The sequence below is a fragment of the Hyperolius riggenbachi genome, chromosome 4 (genome assembly GCF_040937935.1).
Source record: "Hyperolius riggenbachi isolate aHypRig1 chromosome 4, aHypRig1.pri, whole genome shotgun sequence".
NCBI lineage: Eukaryota > Metazoa > Chordata > Amphibia > Anura > Hyperoliidae > Hyperolius > Hyperolius riggenbachi.
This window is the reverse complement of record NC_090649.1, coordinates 223,347,350-223,369,615: the sequence shown is the minus strand read 5'-3', so window position 1 is coordinate 223,369,615 and position 22,266 is coordinate 223,347,350. Positions and strand designations below refer to the sequence as shown.

General features: G+C 41.3%; 1 long non-coding RNA gene across 2 annotated transcripts in view; it reads left to right on the top strand.

Moving 5' to 3' along the window:
- Positions 1 to 22,266, top strand: part of LOC137571779 (uncharacterized) — a 337,165-nt gene that overhangs the window by 255,131 nt on the left and 59,768 nt on the right. Inside the window, exon 1 of one of the 2 annotated variants that reach the window (XR_011031434.1) lies at positions 13,951 to 14,039. The exons of the other annotated variant lie outside the window; for it this stretch is intronic. This is a non-coding gene — a long non-coding RNA (uncharacterized lncRNA). Of the gene's footprint in view, positions 1 to 13,950; positions 14,040 to 22,266 lie in introns of those variants that run through there. 2 annotated transcript variants of the gene reach the window in all.

Here is a 22,266-nt window from a genome sequence, read left to right as displayed (position 1 = left end):
GTGAATAGAGCCCATTGTGTTGAAGCTGTTTGCAGCTAGATTTGCTGTGTAAACGTGTAAACTATCTAAACTTTAGATAAGATATATAGACAAGTTACGTGTTATAGTTAGTTTCTCATTTCAAAACCGCTTAAATGTGTATTTGTGATGTAAATACAGTTACTGTATTGCTGCCATGCATTTATTCAGATATCAAACATGTAATTGACTTAAAAAGATTTTTCTGTCTCTTGCAAACCTATGCATGGTATGCGTATAATCTTTATCTCATTTTTGTGCTATATCAAGATTTCCAGAATAGTTTTTTTAAAAACCAAATTGTCCATGAGAAAAATGATTATTCACTTTTCAGACAAAAATAACTTTCTACAAAATTTCCTAATAACCTTGTCACACCGCCTTTTCTTCTTGCTTTGTATATTTCATGTTTCTCCTTTCTGATATTCTGGGCTTCTAGAAAATAAACCTACTAATTACATCTTAATTAAGAATTAATCCCGGCTGTTTCTAAGAATAAGCCTCCGTAAATATGAACAGGCTTGAAAGCGCTTCTAAAAAATGGAAAAAGATACTCTGAGGAGTTGTCAAGGTTTTACGCCGAGTGACAACTGAGCATTCAGACAAATCCCACGTAGCTGTCATTGAATTATGGAAAAAAGAGACGCAGAATAAAGATTTTAATCTCATTAAATATTAAAGGAAGAATAGTTATCAAAATTCTGAAATCCCGGCTTCCACATTCATATACTCACATATGTACTTATATCTCTATTCAGTACACTGTTCTGTGCGTCTCAATGCTATCAGTGTTGGGGTTTGTAGATTTGTAGGCCCCTATTCAATTTGGAGTGTTGTCACAGGATATGCTTCCACATCATACCAATGAAAGCTTTAAAGAGAATCTGTATTGTTAAAATCGCTCAAAAGTAAACATACCAGTGCGTTAGGGGACATCTCCTATTACCCTCTGACACAATTTCGCCGCTCCTCGCCGCATTAAAAGTGGTTAAAAACAGCTTTTAAAAGTTTGTTTGTAAACAAACAAAATGGCCACCAAAACAGGAAGTAGGTTGATGTACAGTATGTCCACACATAGAAAATACATCCATACACAAGCAGGCTGTATACACCCTTCCTTTTGAATCTCAAGAGATCATTTGTGTGTTTCTTTCCCCCATGCACTGAAGTTTCAGGCTGCTCTTTTCTTCCTGCAAACAGCTTTGCCCTTGTCTGTAATTCTTCAGTATGTGAAAGCCCAGCCAGCTCAGAGGACGATTTATCCAGCTTGTAAAAGATAAGAGAGAAGAGAGAAGCTGCTCTAATCTAAATAACACACAGGCAGTGTGCAGAGAGGGGCCTGGAAGGGGGAGTTCATAGCAGAACCACAACACTGAAGAACTTGGCAGCCTTCCAGACACAGGCCGACAAGTCTGACAGGTGAAAGATACATTGATTTATTACAGAGACTGTGATAGTATAAAGTGCTGCAGTTAGCCAGAACACATTAGGATAGCTTTTGGAACTTGTAGAATGATAAAAAAACAGGATGCAATTTTTGTTACGGAGTCTCTTTAAGCTATTAGTGTGCAAGGAAGTAAAGTACGTTTATTACTTTCTTACTCACTTTTGTAGTCTCTATCAATTGTTGGGTGCTGGAAAGGTATTTTGCTGAGATGAAAAAGCTTCTTATGGGAGAAAAGTTAATCAAATAGGGACCACAGAGAGGCGATGACATTAATCACTGTATATTTTACTCCCATATTGGGGATATTTTTTTGTTTTTGTTTGACATTTAATAAGGACAAGAGCAAGAAAAAAGTGGAATTATTCCAACAAAGACACAGACAGCAATGAAAACCTTAGAGAGATGAGCCCTTTCCCACTCTTGTTTTTGTCTGGGTCAGTACTGTAGAGACTTCCATCCAGATCATCCATAGAAGCAAGTTAAATTTCGCTAATGTGGAAACATATAGCAGATAGAGATGTAGCGAACGGTTCGCCGGCGAACGGTTCCAGGCGAACTTTGGGGGTTTGCGTTCGCCTGGACCAAGCGAACTTTTGAGGAAGTTCGATTCGCCCCATAATGCACTATGAGGGTCAACTTTGACCCTCTGCATCACAGTCAGCAGGCACATTGTAGCCATTAAGGCTACACTAAGCCCTGGAGCCCCACCCACCCTTATATAAGGCAGGTTTGCCGGCCATTACACTCACTCGTGTGCCTGCTAGAGACAGACTAGGGAGAGCTGCTGCAGACTTGTTCTCCTAGGGAAAGATTAGAGGACGCTCTTGCATGCGTAGTATGGAGCGGCCCATCTTCGGGAGCCCGAGTGCTCCTGAAGACCTCCGAAACATCCCTTCGGCAGCGGAAGTGGCAGTATTTGACCAAACTGGTCGAATACTGCTACGGGGGATCCTGTGCGGGCACCGGGAGAGGAGAGGGAAGGCTCATTAGGACCGAGCCTTCCCTCTCCTTAGGTGAGGATCTGACTTTATTTTTAAAGCGGTACACATTTACTTTAAAGGACCTCTGTTGCGAAAATCTTAAAACTTAAAATATATGTAAACATAAACAATTAAGAAGGTTTCTTCCAGAGTAAAATGATCCATAAATTACTTTTATCCTATGTTGCTGTCATGCAGTAGGTAGTAGAAATCTGACAGAACCGACATGTTTTGAACTAGCCCATTTCCTTATGGGGGGGGGGGGTTTCACATGGATTTCTTTATTTTCAAAATGCACTTAGTGAATGGCAGTTGCTCCATCCCAGCTGCCAAAAAAGTGTAAAGTGGGCAGGGAGGCTTGGTCAGCATCTTTTGTATAAATCTTTTTTAGGGAGGGTCTTTATGAAGAATAAAGGCCATGCTGAGAATCCCCTATGAAGAGATGGACTAGCCCAAAATCTGTCTAATGTCAGATTTCTACTACTTACTGTAAATGCAAGCAACATAGGCTGAGTCATTTATGGCTCATTTTACTCAGGAAGAAACATACTACTTATTTGTATGGGTTTTACATTTTAAGATTTTCGCGACAGTTCCTTTTTAAAGAGAACCCGTAACCAAGAATTGAACTTCGTATCAATCAGTAGCTGATAACCCCTTTCCCACGAGAAATCTTTTCCTTTTCGCAAACAGATCATCAGAGGGCTCTGTATGGCTGATATTGTGGTGAAACCCCTCCCACAGTGTGGTGTCAGCACCAGGGTGCTGACATCACACTAGGAGAGCCTTGTTGCATTGTGGGAAAAATAACAGCTGTTTCCAACTGCCAAAATGCATCATCTCTTTCCACAGACATCACCTGCCAGCAGAAAAGATGCTGCCATGTTGTAGAATGTACTCTAGCTTATGTTAACTTATTTCTATATGAATGACCAGACACTTGAGGGCGTTTCAAAGAGGTTAAATACAAGGGATTTATTTACAAATATACATATTTACAAGTTATAGCATACAAACTATGTGACTCACATAATGGCTCTATATACCCTATGCACAGTCACACACGTTCATTAGCTGAGCCCCTTTCTATCTCACCGTCCATGTCAGCATTCCAAGAGAGAGAGAACTTCTTAAGCATTGTCTTATATCTGGATACCACAGGCATAAAGACTCCTCCTCTGTGTTATACATCATCAATAGTTCCTGCCCTTAGCAGCTGGGGGGGAAGGAACTTGTTGTAGCTAGTCCCATGGATCATTGTTGACCAAACCAGACAAACCAGCTTCCTCTCAGCTTTCTCCTCAATGGCCATTTGTGGGGGCTGGGGTCAGTGTCAGAGGCCATTGTCTTTGCTGTGTTATTTACTCACATGCAGATGTGTGTAGTTGTAAACAGTCATTTATGAAACACAGGCTTTGCGCAAGGCCCCAGCTGATCAACTAGATTCACTGTAAATCTCTCATAGCAACATAAATGTCCAGACATACTTTTCCATTAAGGCACACATGGAAATACAGTTTATACCGATAAAATACAACATTCCCTCCTGTTGTGCCTAATGGACACACCCTCATGGCTGGGATCCGGAACATGTGCCCTTCAGCGGATAGCTTCTGTATGCTCAGCACAGCTACATTGAGTCGCAAAACAGTTCTTGCTGGACGCAAGCCACCGCTGGGCTGTATCAAATAACAGTTACCCCCGGCAGTGTGACACAGTCCAAGGTTATTGGGAATCATTTCTCCTGTGGACAGACCATCCTCGCTATGCAGGGGCCAATGACCAGGAACCCAACATTCATTCCCACTCACACCTAATCGGTACATTGACATGACATTAATTGTAAGGGTGAATATCCAGCATCATACCATATATATGTATCACCTGGATTTATCAGATCGCAATATCTTATCATGTGAACCTTAGTTTGTTCTGCAAGTTTATTGGCATCAATGTATACCTTTATGACACAGACACATCATACCCCTGGATTATCCATTGCAACCTAATATATCTCTCAATGAGTTTGTTTGTGTATGTAGGTTGTGCACATGAAAATATAATAAAAGAAAACTATTGTACCATTGTAGGTCATGTGGTCTGCAAAAGACATTTACATTTCAGTACCTACATTGTCTTGTACTTAGTGGATTGGGCACAAAATATATATAGATGGAACAAAAAAGCTTAACTTCTAATCAATGATCAGTACCTTGATTCTATATCATTGGTGTCCAGACATTCCATTACCAGAGGTGACCCACCCCTACTGTATACTGAAAGGGTGGGCCTGGTTATTAAATTACACACAAAGAAAACGCCTACTGTTCAGGCTTTATCCACCTTCAAAGTTACATTTATCTTCTAACAAAACAAGAATGGATGGTGATGCCCAGCTATTTAATAATAAACCATTGTTGGTGGTCATTTCCAGGGGCTTCTTTGAAGCTCTGGCTACTCTTGTTAACCATTCAACTGTGTGAATTTGCATACATTCTTTTTGGTTGTAGACTTCCCCCATCCCTGTGGGCCAAATACCCATTCACTTCCTTTGATGAGTCCTTCTACAATTTACCTGTGTCAATGAATCTATACCACCCTTTACATAACAATGAGAATACTCTCTGTAGCCCTCCAACCTGGGAGAGGACTTTTTGGGAAGGCATTTTAGTGTAGAAACCATCCCCCTTTCCTTATAAATCCCAATAAAAGAAAATGAATATCTCCACTACTGCTGCATGTTAATATCTCTGCGGCCCCCTGCACACTGCCAATCTGATTTGCAATTCCGATTTTCACTGGGCACTGTCGACATACGCAGAAAAACGCATAAGAAAAAAACTCAGCATGCAGTACCGACTCAAAATTGCAACTCACAATCGCACGTAAAATCGCGTCCAAAATTGCCAATCGGAATTGCATGTAGTGTGCAAGAGCTCTCAGGAAAATATAACATATGACACTACGTCCTACAAGAGAACACAATCTTTCATCTTAAATAATGCTGTCAGTTGGCCATACACCTACAGATTTCCATCCAATGTTCCAAAACGATCAATTCCTTTAGGAAAATAATCGATTCAGAATAACTCGATTCCTACCAACCATTGCACATCAATTACCAATAGATTCCAGCCCGGGAATCTATTACTAATCGATCGTATTGCAGAGTTGCCCAATGCAGTGCAAGGTTATTGGCCATTAATTTGCCAAAGTTGTTGCTCCTGATTGTTTTTAACTTTCCAACCTGTCCGATCGATTTATTCAATCGCCAAAATTGATCGATCTGACATTTGGGGAATCGATTCCTAGCAGCTGAATCTGCAAGGAAATAACTGAGAAAATCGATGAGTGTATAGCAACCCTTTCCATTACTTTCATTGATTGTAGATTAAATTATAAATTTAAGAGGTTTATTCGTAACAGTACAATTGCATTTGAGTACTCCTTATGAACATATAAATAGGCAAACAGCCTCCATAGCTGTGTTTACTCCTGCCTTCAATATCTTGTATATATCCCCCCCTTTGGTACCTCAAAGCATAGGTACCACTTTGTAAATACTTCTATGTAAAGAGAAAACCCACAAAAGTGAAAAAATGAAAAAAAAAAAAAATGGTGTTTGGGGAAGCAACAAAAATCCCCACAACTAAAAAGCAAAAAATATATTGTGAAAATAAAATTATCAAATTATCCAAAAACTGAACAGGGAGAGTAAAAAAAAAAAAAAAATTACAACCCTTTGGTTGTTCCTAATCAAACCAACAAACAAACACACAGAAACAGGCCTATTTCAGGACACACACATAAGTTAGTTACACACAGGTCTGTACAATTAGTACATTGACACAGAGATGCTGATATCCTTTGGAGTTTATTGTCTTCAGCACTGGGCCATCTGTGTCAATAGAAACAAGAAATACAAGAAACAACCACAATACAGTACAAGTTAACTGTTAACCACCTTTACTTCAGTTTCACTCATTAAACCTTCTATTGTTTAATTGTTTGCAAACAATTAGGATTTTAACTCATGAGCTCATGGTATTTTCTGCAGACTAATTGTTAACCTCTATAATTTAGAATGGGTGCACCCTGATCCTAGCCAAATTCCATGTAGACGCCCTTGGCTAAAAGGGAGAGACAGAAACACACAATACATGAATACAACATAATCAAATGTTAGATGGCTTGACTTTTTAACCACATACATTTCCTTTCAGAGATATCTGAAAAACAAAACATACTTATGTTAATATCCTCACATTAAGACACCATTGTTACTTCACAATCTGTTAGTCTACCCCTATACTGCAAACCTGTTGATATTACAGATTGTATTTCATTTGCCATACATTATTGCACATTAATTTTTAAACACTCTGCCATATATCCCAAGAAAAAAGGAATTGCAATGTTTGACAAATTACAGATTAGCCAATATGGCATACTGGCTAGTGGGGCATAAATTGGAATGTTTGGCCAATGTCCTTGCTGTGCACTGGCACCGTATGCAAAACTAGAATATTGTTTAGGTTTCGCTTGCTGGCCATGATTTCCGTTTCCAGTTTCCAGCTTATCTGGGCCCTGAAATGCACCAAAGTTCTCATGTTTTTCATGATCGTGAGGGGAGACGGTGCTTACACAATTGGAAATATTGCTGGTGTGTCTATTCTTAACTTTGTGGCTTCTGCAATAGCGTTTTATGTGGCCAGGTCTATGGCATCGGTAACATCGGAAAATGTTTCTCTGTGTGCCTTTATATGCCACAGATACACTGGATGTCTCTCCCTCATTGCCCTCCTCACAACAATCCCTCAGTATATTAATAAATTGTTGACACGTGATGGCATTTTTAAGAGCAAGTTTAACTGGGTGGCTTACCATACACTTATTTGCCATGGAATATAGCAACTCCCCATCATCAGATGATATATTTTGGCAATTATGAACCACTCTATATATCGAAATGTACTCATGACAAAATATCACAGGATCCATTCCTTTCATGAATCTCATGCTTGCCAACGCTTGCACGCCTCTTTCATCACGGCTTCCCAATACACGCTGTACTTCCTGTCTCCTACCTCCTGCATCTGCTACACAACCACCATTTTCCAGAACTATGCGAGTGGCTAAGGGCCCCGGCAACCAGGCCCGTAAAAGTGCACATGCATCTTCATCATTTAGACTGTACTGACATACCACTGCCTCAAATTGACTAGACAACCTCACAGGTGATTCTAGGGAATCAAAATCGCCCAGAATCTGACATAAGCGCAGTTTGTCCTGAATTGTTAGCACAGTAGGGCTGGACACATCTGCTAGTTGTACCCCACTGCAGGTACTGTCATCAGTAATAGTGCAGACATTTGCAGAATCACAAGTTTTTGCTTTTTGTTCACATATTGATAATATGTAATTTTCCTTCTGTATCAACAATGAGTTGGTATGTAACAGTTCTCTTTTTAAAGAGGCAACCAGCTCTTGCATCTGGGTTAATTTATCATTGAGTAAGTGAATTAAGGTTTCATTAGAGGCGCATTTGACCTTGTGCTGTTCTATTTGTTTCTCCAATTCACTATTCCTTTCCTTCCAATCATCTGCCTCTAATTTCAACTCCTGCAACTCGGCTCTCGATGAATCTGCCATAACTACCAAATTATCCTTAAAATTATCCAGGTCCTTTCTGATTTGCTGTCTGTCTGCAGCGCAATCTCTCGCTCTCTGCTCTGATATGACCCTCATCCTAAGTAAAATTGAAATTTCATTTGCAAGCTTTATCTTCTGTACTTTGTTTCTAAAATATGTCTGCTGCAATCCATTATTATATTTCTCACATTTTCCAACCAATGACGCAAACTGCTGCTCAAGGGATTCATTCGCACATGTATTCACATCAACCGTGGCGTATTTACTGACAAAATTTTGTGCAATCTCCATTTTCACCAAACTGCACTAAACATACGATTCAATGACCAACACAGAAGCTATTGTCCTTGCAAAACACTCACATTCACTTCTAACTGCCTTCAGATTATGTGATCTACACTCACAATGGCTGACCAAACTATATACACAAATACAGCAACAACAGGAGATGAAGCTTTTGCTGCCTCTCACAGACCATTCATATTCAATCCACACAATTCCTGAAACCTATTGTTTCCTATAGCATACCTATGTACCTTTTCAACAACCTATCTTCCTAGCAGTTACCTTGTCACATACAACCAAACCTCACAAACTGCAAGCAAAATACAGATCTGCATTGATATATATATATAAAAAAAACAAAACAACTTACCGCATTTCGTATGCTTCCTTGGTGTCCAGGGTCCACGTTCAAGTTTTCCGCTAAGTCCTTTACCCTCGTCTTCCACGTTCTCTGGAACTATTCGCTAGAGTAACTCTCTGTTATAGGGTTCTATGTGGATTTACTAATTATCCACACGCTATCTTGGGGTGCCAAATGTAGAATATACTCTAGCTTATGTTAACTTATTTCTATATTAATGACCAGACACTTGAGGTCGTTTCAAAGAGGTTAAATACAAGGGATTTATTTACAAATATACATATTTACAAGTTATAGCATACAAACTATGTGACTCACATAATGGCTCTATATACCCTATGCACAGTCACACACGTTCATTAGCTGAGCCCCTTTCTATCTCACCGTCCATGTCAGCATTCCAAGAGAGAGAGAACTTCTTAAGCATTGTCTTATATCTGGATACCACAGGCATAAAGACTCCTCCTCTGTGTTATACATCATCAATAGTTCCTGCCCTTAGCAGCTGGGGGGGAAAGAACTTGTTGTAGCTAGTCCCATGGATCATTGTTGACCAAACCAGACAAACCAGCTTCCTCTCAGCTTTCTCCTCAATGGCCATTTGTGGGGGCTGGGGTCAGTGTCAGAGGCCATTGTCTTTGCTGTGTTATTTACTCACATGCAGATGTGTGTAGTTGTAAACAGTCATTTATGAAACACAGGCTTTGCGCAAGGCCCCAGCTGATCAACTAGATTCACTGTAAATCTCTCATAGCAACATAAATGTCCAGACATACTTTTCCATTAAGGCACACATGGAAATACAGTTTATACCGATAAAATACAACACATGTGATAAATGTCAAAATGTAAATCAGGGAGAGGAAAGATTTTACAATGGGCAAACATTAACTAAATCATTTATAAATGATTATTGTAAAAATTAAGCTCTTTTTTTTCCATTACATTATTTTCACTGGACTTCCTCTTTAAGGGGTAAAAACGGTGGAATGTGAACCAGTTAAGCAGCTGGGCACAGACTAATTTGGCAAATAAGGTCTGAAAGCATAAGAAATGTTTAAAGTGAGTTTAGTAGACTTAAAAAGCTTCATGCACACAAGAAAGAGTAGACAAATGGTCATTACAGAACTTTTTGCTGCAAACATTGAAGTTACTGCTCAATTTCCTAAATGGAAGGGACTCAACTATAAGATTACAACTCTATGGAAAGCACAAAATAGTATCATAGTCTATCTTATTTCTACGCATTTCTTCACTCTGATATGCTGTACATGATGAGCTCAAATACTAGACTGCAGCTTGGAGAGAAGTGACAGCTGGTTGTAAGGTGACACAGCAGAGAAAGAGAGGCAGATCAGCTGAAGTGATACAGCTGGTAAATGTTAAGATGGTCAGCTTGATTTACAGGGGAATGAGATCAAGTGTGGCCCCGATGTTTCCGACCGACAAGGACTTTTGTCAAAAATGGTGTCGTATATGGAATAAAGCTTCCTTTGACTCAATGGTGTTAACCATAGAGAAGATACATGAGGAATTACCGAAGCTGTCTATACATCGCCAGGAGTTGAAATCTAAACTCAAGGAACTCATTTCTATCGATGAGTACGAGGGATTTTTAGATGAACTAACAACCAACTTGGAGACACTTGAGAGACAGATCCAGGCAATTAAGAGACAAATATCAAAGAGATGAGTATGACTACACTCGGGGATTTGTATACAACTGGCAAAGACCCACTGGACGACCACGTTATCCACATAAACCCAAACAGAGGGGTAGACCAGGGGGCCGACCTACGGGTAGCCAACCCGATTCATCAGATAATCCCACTTCATCATCTCAAGAGGTCCTGTCGGTTTTACCATCAGGCCAAGAAGGAAACATAGGGGCGGATGTAGGAGAAGGAGGAATAAGGGAGAGGCTCCGGCCCCGACGACACCAACCATACCGCAGAACATAATAGTGGTCAACCTCTCCTCCCGCCAGTTGTCCTCCGCACAGCTCTCTGCCCTCAAAATTGGACTGTCTTTTGCACCTCTATATGTTCCCGATCCACTTGAGGTGGATGTGGAACTACAGCGATTTTTTTCGATCTATAAAACTAAAATACTACTACTCTATGCCAAGGACCTTGGATCTGACTCCTGTTGTTGATGTGAACTCTGACCAGTTGCAACTTAAAGATACTACGTTGCGTTTGAAAAGTACTTTCCAACACCCTTCCTGTCAGATAATTGATCTCTTTGTGAAAAAAGTAACAAGTGAAGTAGACTCTTTGCTGAGGAGACCAAATTTTATGGGCCTTTCAGTCTATAGGAACATTACAAAGGAACAGCAACTGGCACTTACAGAATTGTCTGAGGATTCTGCCATAACAATCAAGCCGGCAGACAAGGGTGGAGCAGTGGTTGTAATGGATACGTCGACCTATCGTGAAGAGGCCTTGCGGCAGCTTTCCGATGTGTCGACGTATCGTAAGTTGGAAACAGATCCATTACCTAATATACAAGGTCTGATCTCAGAGGTGGTTTTGGGAGCGGTTAGAACTAATGTTATTGATGAGAAGTTGGCTAACTTTCTTTTGCAGGAATATCCCATTTCCCCTGTATTGTATCTTTGCCCTAAAATTCATAAACGTTTGGACAATTCCCCTGGTCGCCCGATCGTGGCCGGGGTAGATTCTGTATCTGCTCCAGTAGCAAAATATCTTGATCAACTGTTGAGACCGTTTGTGATAGCACTTAAGTCCTATTTGCGTGATACGCAGATGTTTCTTAATATTCTTTGATCTATGGATCCATTGCAGGGACCCTGCCTTTTGGTTACATTGGATGTAGAGAGCCTCTACACCTCCATCCCACATGATGGGGGTGAGGAGGCGGTCCGCTATCTATTAGAGACCGCATTAGATTATACGCCGGTGCAGATTGGGTTCATTTGTGAACTCTTGAATATCATGTTGCGGTATAATTATTTCCGGTTTGATGATACCTTTTACATGCAGGTGAGGGGTACTGCCATGGGGTCGAATGTTGTTCCGTCCTACGCAAAGATCTTCATGGGTGTGTACGAAGACATGTTTGTCTACACGAACCAATTATTTCAAAAGTATGCCATTCATTGGTACAGATATATAGATGATGTTTTTTGCGTGTGGGCGGGGCCGCATTCGACCCTGCAACAGTTTGTGGAGGAACTCATGAATAGATGTGGAGACATCAAACTTACCATACACCGCTCACCAGATCAGGTCAGTTTTTTGGACACAATGGTTATTAGACAAGGCGATAGATTGGTGATCGACCTCTATGTTAAGCCCACGGATGTGAACTCCCTTCTCCATTATGGGAGTTTCCATCCGGGGGCTACTATGAGGTCGGTCCCCATTAGCCAATTCCAGAGGATATGCCATATAGTTGAGGATGAGGGGTTGCGGGGGAGGAGGATGGAGGAGATGCAACAAAACTTTCTTTTGAGGGGTTATCCCACAGACACTTTAGAGAGGGCCAGGACAAGGGTGGGTGGACATGGTAGGAATCGGAGATCCAGACAATCTATGCAGAATCTTATCCCCTTTGTCACAAGATACAACACACAGAGTGACAATATAGCCAGGATAATTAGACGCCATTGGCATCTATTGTCCGAGAGTTTTCCCGAGGTGGAGCACTATAGAAATCCCCCCCTGATCTCATACAGGAGACCACCCACTTTACGAGACCGCTTGGTACATGCGGATACTAGGCAAGACAATGTTGCATCACAGTTAACAAAGAGGCAGGGGACATACCCATGTCTCAACTGTGTGCACTGCAGCTCAGTTATTAAGGGAGCCGAATTGATGCATCCACATCGTGGCACCAAATTCAAGGTCAGAGGATGGCATACATGTGATTCGGATTATGTGGTGTATGCCTTGAAGTGCCCTTGTGGCCTATTGTATGTTGGGCAGACCACACAGAAACATAAGAAAAGGCTATCATCCCATAAACACGCAATTAGAGAACATTTGGTGGACCAGGCGGTCCCATATCACTTTGTGCAGGCTAAACATCATGTAAGCCAATTAAGATTTATGGTCATAGAGCGGGTGGCCCCTTTGAGGAGAGGGGGTGATCGAGTTAAAAGACTTCTTTAGAGGGAGGCATTTTGGATTAAAAAGCTGGATACAATGGAGCCTCTGGGACTTAATAGAGAACTTGATTTATTACCTTTTATTTAAGCTTTGTTCTCATGAGGCTCCATTGTGTCCTGCCTAATGTCAGCACTTTGTTGCTTTTATAATTTAGTATTGTTGTGTTAAAATTCCCCCCACCCCTTTCCCCCCACCCTCTCCCCCTCCCTTGTACCCCTTCCCCTGTCCGTCCTTCCCCCATGTCGATTCCTACTCTCTTATTGGGCCCACATAACGTTACTGTAGTCTCTTCACCCTAGACATGTACTTACTTAGAAGGGAGATTATGTGATTCCATGGTAGTCCTTATATGTACATGGATCCTGGTTACAGTGTCCATGTATGTTCCTTTGCCACATATATATTATGCATCGTATCTTACAATGTGATTGTTTACATATGCTAATGCATTGTGTACGCCATACACACGTATTTTACTACGCATTGAACTTTGAGCCCTCCTATTGGTCGCCACCGCTGCCCCGCCTTTCAGCGTGTGACGCATGGCGGCTTCTTTAGCCGCCTATGTCACCATCCGCCCGTCTGGACGCAGAGTTTCCGCGCATGAGTGCGGATGCACAGGCGTCTATCCCACCTAGTCCCCTGTCAGGTCCGCCATGGGCGGATGGATGGGAGGAGATGGTGGTGATTGACGGGCGGAAGGGGCCGCGGCGGTTTACAAAGGTGGGTGTCGGGGGATGGGAGGGACCCCATTTGAATGTACCTATGAGGCAGCAGCCTCTAAGTTCCCTATCAGGTCCGGCAACTTACGGACTATTATGATCGGGCATTGTGTTAAGTGTGTGTGATTGGCTGCTGCAGCACCATGTTATATAAATGTTAGCTTGTATATAAATGTTAGCTTGTACTGTGTATATGTGACATGTATTCAGCATGAGCTTGATAAAGAGGTGATTTCCTCGAAACGTTGCTGTGACCTGCTGAGATGGTTTTATCTCAATAAAAGAGCATTATTGAACTGGATGGTGCCGGCTGTCTTTCTACTTCTTGATTTACAGGGAGAAAGATTGCTGAGGAAGCTACAAGTGTGAGATTGAGACTACAAGCTGTTACAGGAAACCAACATCCTCCAGTGGTAGATAGGTCATGCGTATGCTTAGGTGTGTATTTTACCCCACAAGTGGGGCTTGCACTCTCTTGCAGGTAGGCACTTATCTGTTTTTAAGTAGCGCTGCTCATTTCCTTGCCATGTACTAACTTAATTCATTTTTGGTCTGCTGCTCCCACTTAACAGCCTTGCTTTTGGTGCATATGCAGACCTTCTGTGTGGGTTCAAGGTGCGTTTGCAGTTTTTTTGGGGGGGCTTGCTCAGTGCACCTCTGATTGGAGGCCATTCGGAGGCAGCCTAGTGATGCGCTGATCCACCTTTTGCTCAATTTTCAATTTTACTTGGTGGGGCACCCAGGCTATGCATATGCATAGGTTAGAATTTAGTTAGTGTTAGGTCCCCTCCCATCGAGGATGACTTCTTCACAGTGGGAGGGACAAGTACTTACAGGAAACAGTTACAGGAAACCAACATCCTCCAGTGGTAGACAGGTCATGTGTATGCTAGGTGTGTATTTTATCCCACAAGTGGGGCTTGCACTCTCTTGCAGGTAGGCACTTATCTGTTTTTAAGTAGCGCTGCTCATTTCCTTTTCAGAGACTACAACTGATCAGAGAGGCCTGCAAGGTAACACAGAAATCAGCTGGGGAGAGACAGACCAAAGCTGTAAAGAGAGAGAATCTCTAATCAATACAGATCTCAAACTTCTGATTAGCATCAGAGGGACGGCGCTTTCATCGCTGAATAAACCATATTATGGAAACCAACAACTGGCTCTGCCATCTCTCCAGAGGACATCAGACTAATAATGATACTGAATTGCAACAAGCATACATATTACCTGAGTTAGAAATGCCCCATTAACCACTTCCCCTCCCCTGGGACGAGTAACTACATCCCTGCATTTCCCCATATCTTCTTACAGGGGCGTAGCTACTACATCCCTCCCCTCCATGCACTCCTGCTCACTCTGACACCCCCGCCCCCCCCCTTCCCCCCCCCCCGCCTGCGCTCGTTACTGCTGCCAATCAGTAACCAGGAGCTCAATGAATGGGAACACAGTTCCTATTCATTAATCTAAGTCCCCGTGTGACTGAGCATCACCATCAATGAGATGGCACCCTCATTCACAAAAGTTGGTCCATGCCCACGCATTGCTTCTTGTTTGCGTAGTAAAACTATAAGCGAGGACATCTTGTGGCCAAATAGTAGTTACATCTACAAACATTTTTTAGACTAAAACTTTTTTTCATTTAAAATTAGCCCCATACCTCCCACACTCCCTAATAGTTACCCCCAAAAAATTTTGTTAAAAAAATGCAATTAAAAAAATACATAATTGCATTACAGGCTGATCTTTTTTAATATGTATGTCAAGGGGGTATATAACTGTTACTTTTTAAATTATGGACTTGTAATAAATGATGCAAAACTGGAAAAAGCACATTTATTTCCAAATAAAATATTGGCACCATACATTGTACTAGGGAAACATTTTAAATGTTGCAATAACTGGGACAAATGGACAAATGTGTGGGTTTTAATTATGGTAGCATGTATTATTTTAAGACTATGATGGCCGAAAATTGAGAATTTATTTTTATTTTTCCTGTTAAAATGCAGATGGAATAAAATCTAAACAAAAAGTACCCCCCAAAGAAAGCCTAATTGGTTGCAAAAAAACAAGATCTAGATTGTTTTGTTGTGACAAGTAATAATAAAGTTATAGGCGAATGAATGGAAGGAGCGCTGACAAGCGAAAATTGCCTTGGAGGTGAAGTGGTTAAAGGAGAAGAATTCTCTAACAAAAACTTGATAGGGTCTAACTATTGGTACTAGTCCCACTATTTTTTCTCACCCCATGTTACCGGTCATAAAGCTGGTCCATATATAGCTCCCTCATCTTCACAAGTAGTATGGTTACCTTTCCTATTTTCAAATACTTCGCTGACTAAGATAAACATATGAAACAATGGTGCGATCCTTTGACTGTCCACTATGTGTAAAAATCCTTATAAGGAAAGCGCTCAATCTGTAGAAAAGTCTCTCTGATGGTAATTAACAGTTTGTATGTAACACCACGGTATCTACTTACTGTCAGACTTGTATCCCAAGCTCAATCCGAGTGACGGCCACCACTTCACCCTCAGAAGAGATTAAGTATGGATACCTTATCTCCCCATAGCAAGTGAAGCATCCATTCTTTTCCCCATCTGCTTCCACATACAACAGGTGTAGCCAGCATTCCCCCTCCTCCTGATTAAAGTTATGGCCAAAGTTTTTCCCCTTTGAAAGAAAAAAAGTAATCCAAATGTAGCCACAAATCCCCACCCCATTACAAGTCTGGCCAGCCTAACTCTCACGCGCACACATTTCAAGTAGTACAGTCAATTTTCACACCTCATACAAGGTCTCCTCCCTCTTAACCACTTGAGGACCGCAGTGTTAAACCCCTCTAAAGACCAGGCTATTTGTTCCCTAATTGGCCACTGCAGCTTTAAGGCCAAGCTGCAGGGTTGCACAACACAGCACATGAGTGATTTCCCCCCCCCCCTTTTTCCCCCCACCAACAGAGCTCTCTGTTGGTGGGGGCTGATCGCTTCAATGTTTATTTTTTTTATATATAAATATTGATTTCATATATTTTTGAATGAAAATGTTTTTGTTTTTTTTCCCTTCCTTCTCCCTTCCTCCCTCCCCCCGCCAACCAATCAGTGTAATCAGCTGTCATAGGCTTCAGTCTATGACAGCCGATCACTGCCCAACCTATGGAGGGGACAGCCGCGTCACACGGCTGTCCCCAGTACATCGCTGCTGCCGATCGCAGCGCTGTACATGTAAATAGACTGCGATTACGCCGTCTAAGTCCGCTCGGAGACTGAAGGCGGGGCGGAGTTCCGCCCCCCGAGAAGGAGATGCGCGCACAACCTGCGCGCAATCTCCTTCAGTAGCCGGCTCCAGGACCTGACGCCAATTGGTGTTAGGCGGTCCTGGGGCTTCGGCCATGCCCATTGGCGTGGAACGGTCGTAGAGTAGTTAAAGAGGAACTCCAGTGAAAATAATGTAATAAAAAAAGTGCTTCATTTTTTACAATAATGGTGTATAAATGATTTAGTAGTCAGTGTTTCCCCATTGTAAAATATTTTAAATCCCCGATTTATATTCTGACATTTATCACATAGTGACATTTTTACTGTGGGCAGGTGATGTAGCTGCTGCTTGCTGTTTTGGCAGTTGGAAACAGCTGTAAACTGCTATTTCCCACAATGCAGTGGGAGTATGCACTCAGAATTTCTTTGTGGGAGGGGTTTCACCACAATATCAGCCATACAGCACCCCCTGATGGTCTGTTTGGGAAAAGGAATAATTTCTCATGTAAAAGGGGGTATCAGCTACTGATTGGGATAAAGTTCAATTCTTGGTCGGAGTTTCACTTTAAGTAATATGAACACCTTCCTGCTCTACATAAAACACGTGGTCAACACCTTCCGCCAAAGTATGTAATCACCACGTGGGGCAGCCCTCCTAGTAGTTACACTGCTGGTCACTGATGCAATACATTTGAAGATTTTATTACTTCTTATCTCTTTTCCACCTTGTTTGTATAAAATCTGCAGAGCAAGCAGAAAAATAATCAAAAGAACTACTAAAGTCTAATATAAATTTCATAACTTAAATTTGCATATTGTTTGCTTCGTAGTTGCTAAAAAGGCTTTACATGCAATAGGTGAGTAAAGCTGTAACATAATTCATATGCAAAGCTTAGTGTATAAGACCATTCTGTATAAGGACAGTGAATTTACTCTTTGTTTAAAATGTCTGAAGATCCCCGGGTATTTGTTAAACCATTAGAGTTCAGTGAACACTTTTATCTACTGCCTTGAAATGTCATTTATAAACAGGAATCCAAATTTAGGAGGCTTAAAAAAAGAAATATTTGTTTGACTTGATTTTATATGGCTGTTGATTCACTTATACTAGTAATGTGTGCACTGTGTACATAATGCAAGATACAGTACGCTATGAGCTTGATTCACAAAGCCGTGATAACTCTTACAGCGCGCGTAATGTTTTTTTGCGCACAAAAGCAAAAAAAAGTTAAGTGCTTTACAGCGCACACAAAACGCTAGCGCGACTGTGATAAGTTATTACAGCTTTGTGAATCAAGCCCAATGTGTACTATGGGCTTGATTCACAAAAGCGTGATAAGTGCTAGCACAGCAGTTATGTCGCGATCTGCCGCGCGCAAAAGTTTGCCCGCGTAAAAGATCGTTTATACGCGTGCAAACATTAACGTGATAGTGCGCAGACCTTCGTTTACACGTGAACGTAATCCTTTACGCTTGTGTTTTTTTTTTTAAGAACAAAAAGAAAACCGTAACATCACATGACAATGTCAAAATAACTGTACCTAATGAAGATCTGCAGAATATACATAGAGTACGAAATTTGGTAGGGTACAATCATCCAGAAAATTATATAGATATAGAATAACACTATTTGCAGATAGACCATTCCACTTGAATTCTTAAATTATGGACATATCGTATGTGAGAAACGATAGGTATGAACAATAAAATATACAGGACCCACCAGGAAAAACCAAATCCCCCTACACAGTGAAGAAAGTTTACAAAGAATCTAGAATATTGGGGGTAATATCTAGATCAGGAGAAGCTGATTCAGTGCAGTCAGAGCTGGGACGAGGTCCTCCAGCGCCCAAGGCTGAGACACTAAAGTGTGCCTCTCCATCCCTCCCATTTCAGCCATCACACACTGATTGCTTTTAGACTAAGAGGCGCCCCAGGGCCCCCAACACATTCATCTCTAGTTATCTGGCTTGCAGTCTCTGCCATGTATCCCTTTTTCTTATTTCTCTGCTTCAAACACAATAGTGGAATGAAAGTTGAGTGAATTTTGTGCCCCCTCCTTGAGGCGCCCTGAGGCTGGAGCCTCTCTCGCCTTTACCTCGGCCTGGCCCTGAGTGCAGTTGATCCAAGGATCCCAGGTATTGGGAAATTTGGAAAGAGCACCACGTCTGTCCCAGGTAAGTTTGAAAAAAGGAAGGGCTTGATTAACTAAGCGGAACCAAAGTGAAAAGGGGGGGGGGGGGTTTAGTAGGTTTTTTTTCCCACTCTAGGAAAACTGTTTGTTTTTTTTAGCATAAAAAAGGATTCTCATCATCAATTTCTTGTTTATTAATATGTAATTCCTCCACCAGCCCCAATAAACATACCTTAAAGGAAACAACAAAATGAAGATGAAGATTATCTTGCATAAATGTGAGAACTTTGGACCAAAAAGCCTGTATGAGAGGACAATCCCAGCCCATGTGTTTAAATGTTCCAGGGTCAGTACCACAGCGCCAACAGGCACTAGTGGCATTGGGAATGAATTTACTCAGACGCATAGGAGTGAAATAGATTTTATACCAACATACCTGAATCAGCTTATCCTTAGAGGCAATAACCGTTTTCACATATGTATCCTCAAAATCAGACCAATCTATTGTTGAAATCTCCTCTCCCCTTTCTGATCATGCTAATTTAGCTTTATTTTCTCTGGAGTGAAACTTAAATATAACTAGATTGGAGTAAAGTCTGGAGATGAGTTTAGTAGGGTCTTTCTCCAGTAACCATTTTTCCACTGTTCCGGGAGACAAAGGGGCCACTGGACCTCCAAACTGACCTATAGTTGTGCCGCATGTGCCGGAGTTGAAGATAGCGGAAGCGGGCATGGTGCGGGAGAAGAAATTCTGAGGCCATTTGAGACCAAGATTTATTAGAATTATTTAAATATAGCTGATACATTTGACTCCTTTATTTACCCAGAAAACCTGGTCCATAAGGGAGGAGAATTCAGGTAGATTAGGATTACACCATAGAGGGGATCTAGGTGAGCAAGTAGTTTTTTTTTTTTTTCTCCAGCAATAAGTTTAGCTTTATGGAAATTTTTTAAGGACATATCCATCAGAGAAGTTCCAACACTCTATGGGGGTTTACCTCTATAAATAATATTACAAAGTGCTTCATAAGAAGATGCAATATCCGCTTCCATATCGAGTGAAGAATCATCTCTGATACTATGTAACCATCTGTAGATATAGGAAAGTTGAGCTGCTAGGTAATGCATCTAAAGTGTGGCAGGGCAAAACCACCTTTACACACTGGCAGTTGCAAAGTTTCCAGGGAGAGTATAGAAGACTTTCCAGCCCACAGAAAATTAATCATAATGGAATTGATCTTTTTAAAAATGGATAGGGATCCAGCAAAGGGACATCAAAAAATATATAGGAGTTTGGGAGCAATGATCATTTTAATAAGGTTAATTCTGCCCAATAGATCCAAGGGTAGATTAATCCATCTCTTATATTTCACCTCCATGTTAGCAATAACTGGGGACAGGTTATTAGAAATATATAGTTCATTTTGTCTGGTAATAGTTATACCTAAGTATTTAAAAGAGGAACAAAGCTGTAAAGGGACATAGAGGGAATCATAGAGTGAGGCCCTTCATCCACCGGAAACAATCTAGATTTAGACCAATTCACTTTCAATCCAGAGAAATTTCCAAATAAATCATATACCTCTAATACTCTCTGCAAGGAAGAACCAGGGCTGCCTAAATAAAGGACATCGTCTGCGTATAATGAAATTTTTCCATGGACTCTATTAATTATCCAACCAACTATACCACAGTCACCCCGGATGAAGGCAGCCAAAGGTTCCATGGCAAGGGAAAACCATAATGGAGAAAGAGGGCAGCCCTGACAAGTACCCCTTTCAATATTAAAGGGAACTGATAATTGACCATTCATTCAGAGGCGAGCTCTAGGCCCATTATATAGGATATGTACCCTTCTCCGAAAGCCCGGCCCAAACCTCTCAAGAACCAATTGAAGATATTGCCTGGACAAGGTATCAAAGGCTTTGTTTGTGTCTAAAGCCAAAAGGATTCTGTTGCCAGAGTTAGAGTGGGGGAACTGTAAGTTAGCGAATACTCTACGTAGATTTAATTTAGTGGATCGTGTAGGGATAAAACCTGTTTGATCCGGGGAGATTAATTTTTCAATAAGAAGTTTCAATTGGTTAGCTAAGATTTTGGCAAGAGTTTTAACGTCTGTATTTAGCAATGAGATCGGGCGATAAGAATCGAAGGATTCAGGGTTCTTCCTAGGCTTTAGGAGAAGGGCGATTTGTGCTCCCCTTATGGAGTCTGGAAGAACACCAGTAGAGAGTGAATTGTTAAATGTATAAGGAAGGGCTTATGAAGTAATATTTTTTACTTTTGATATACCATTCTGAGGGGATACAGTCAGGGCCTGGTGACTTGTTCGTTTTTAAGGTTTTAACTGTAGCTAACACTTCAGTCAGGGTTAAAGGGGCATCCAGCAGGGTTTTATCTTCCTCCCCAAGCTCAGGAAGTTTACAGTCTGAAATAAAATTATTTAGAGATATCTGATCACACTCCGGGTTTGCCTGATATAACCCCCGAGTATAAAGATCAAAATGCTTCAAGGATAGTATCGGAGGTGCAATATCTAGCACCAAAGGGGTTAATAATTCTGGAGATAACTATGGGAGAGCAGTGAGCATGCACCATAGAGGCAAGTAACTTACTAGATTTATTACCAAATTCAAAATAAGTTTGAGCAAGGATAAAGTTACACCGTTTGGTTCTGTTCAAGAGCCTAAGTTCATGATAACAGCGAGCCTTTGCCCATAGTGCATAGTGATCTGGAGAAGGGGAGATCAAAATTGTGAATGGGCGACTTTCATGGCATTTTCAGTAGTGGCCATAAAGGCCTCGTCATTCTTAATAGTTACACCCTTAATGTGCCCAAAGTGGCCACGAAGAGTTGCCTTAGAAGCATCCCATACAACTCCCACAGGAGATGAACCAGGGTTAATACACCAATATTCCTCCATTTGAGTAAGACCGTAGTTCACAACAGTTTCATCTTGAAGCCATAATTGACCCATTCGTTAGCAACCAGCGTTAGAGCCAGGACCCCCATTCAATTTACAAAGAAGAGAAGTGTGATCTGATATCCCGTGTGAGAGATAGATTTAACTTTGGTAAGGACATCATAGGAGCCTAATAACAAATCTATTCGAGACATGGTGCCGTAAGTATCAGAGAAGCAGGAAAATACAGTTTTATCCTTATTACGCCACCTCCAGACATCAATTAAAGAGTGCTTCTGTATCCAATCTAGAAAGGTTGTATGACATCTATGTTCACCAGGGGAAGATCTATCCAGATTGGGGATAGTAATA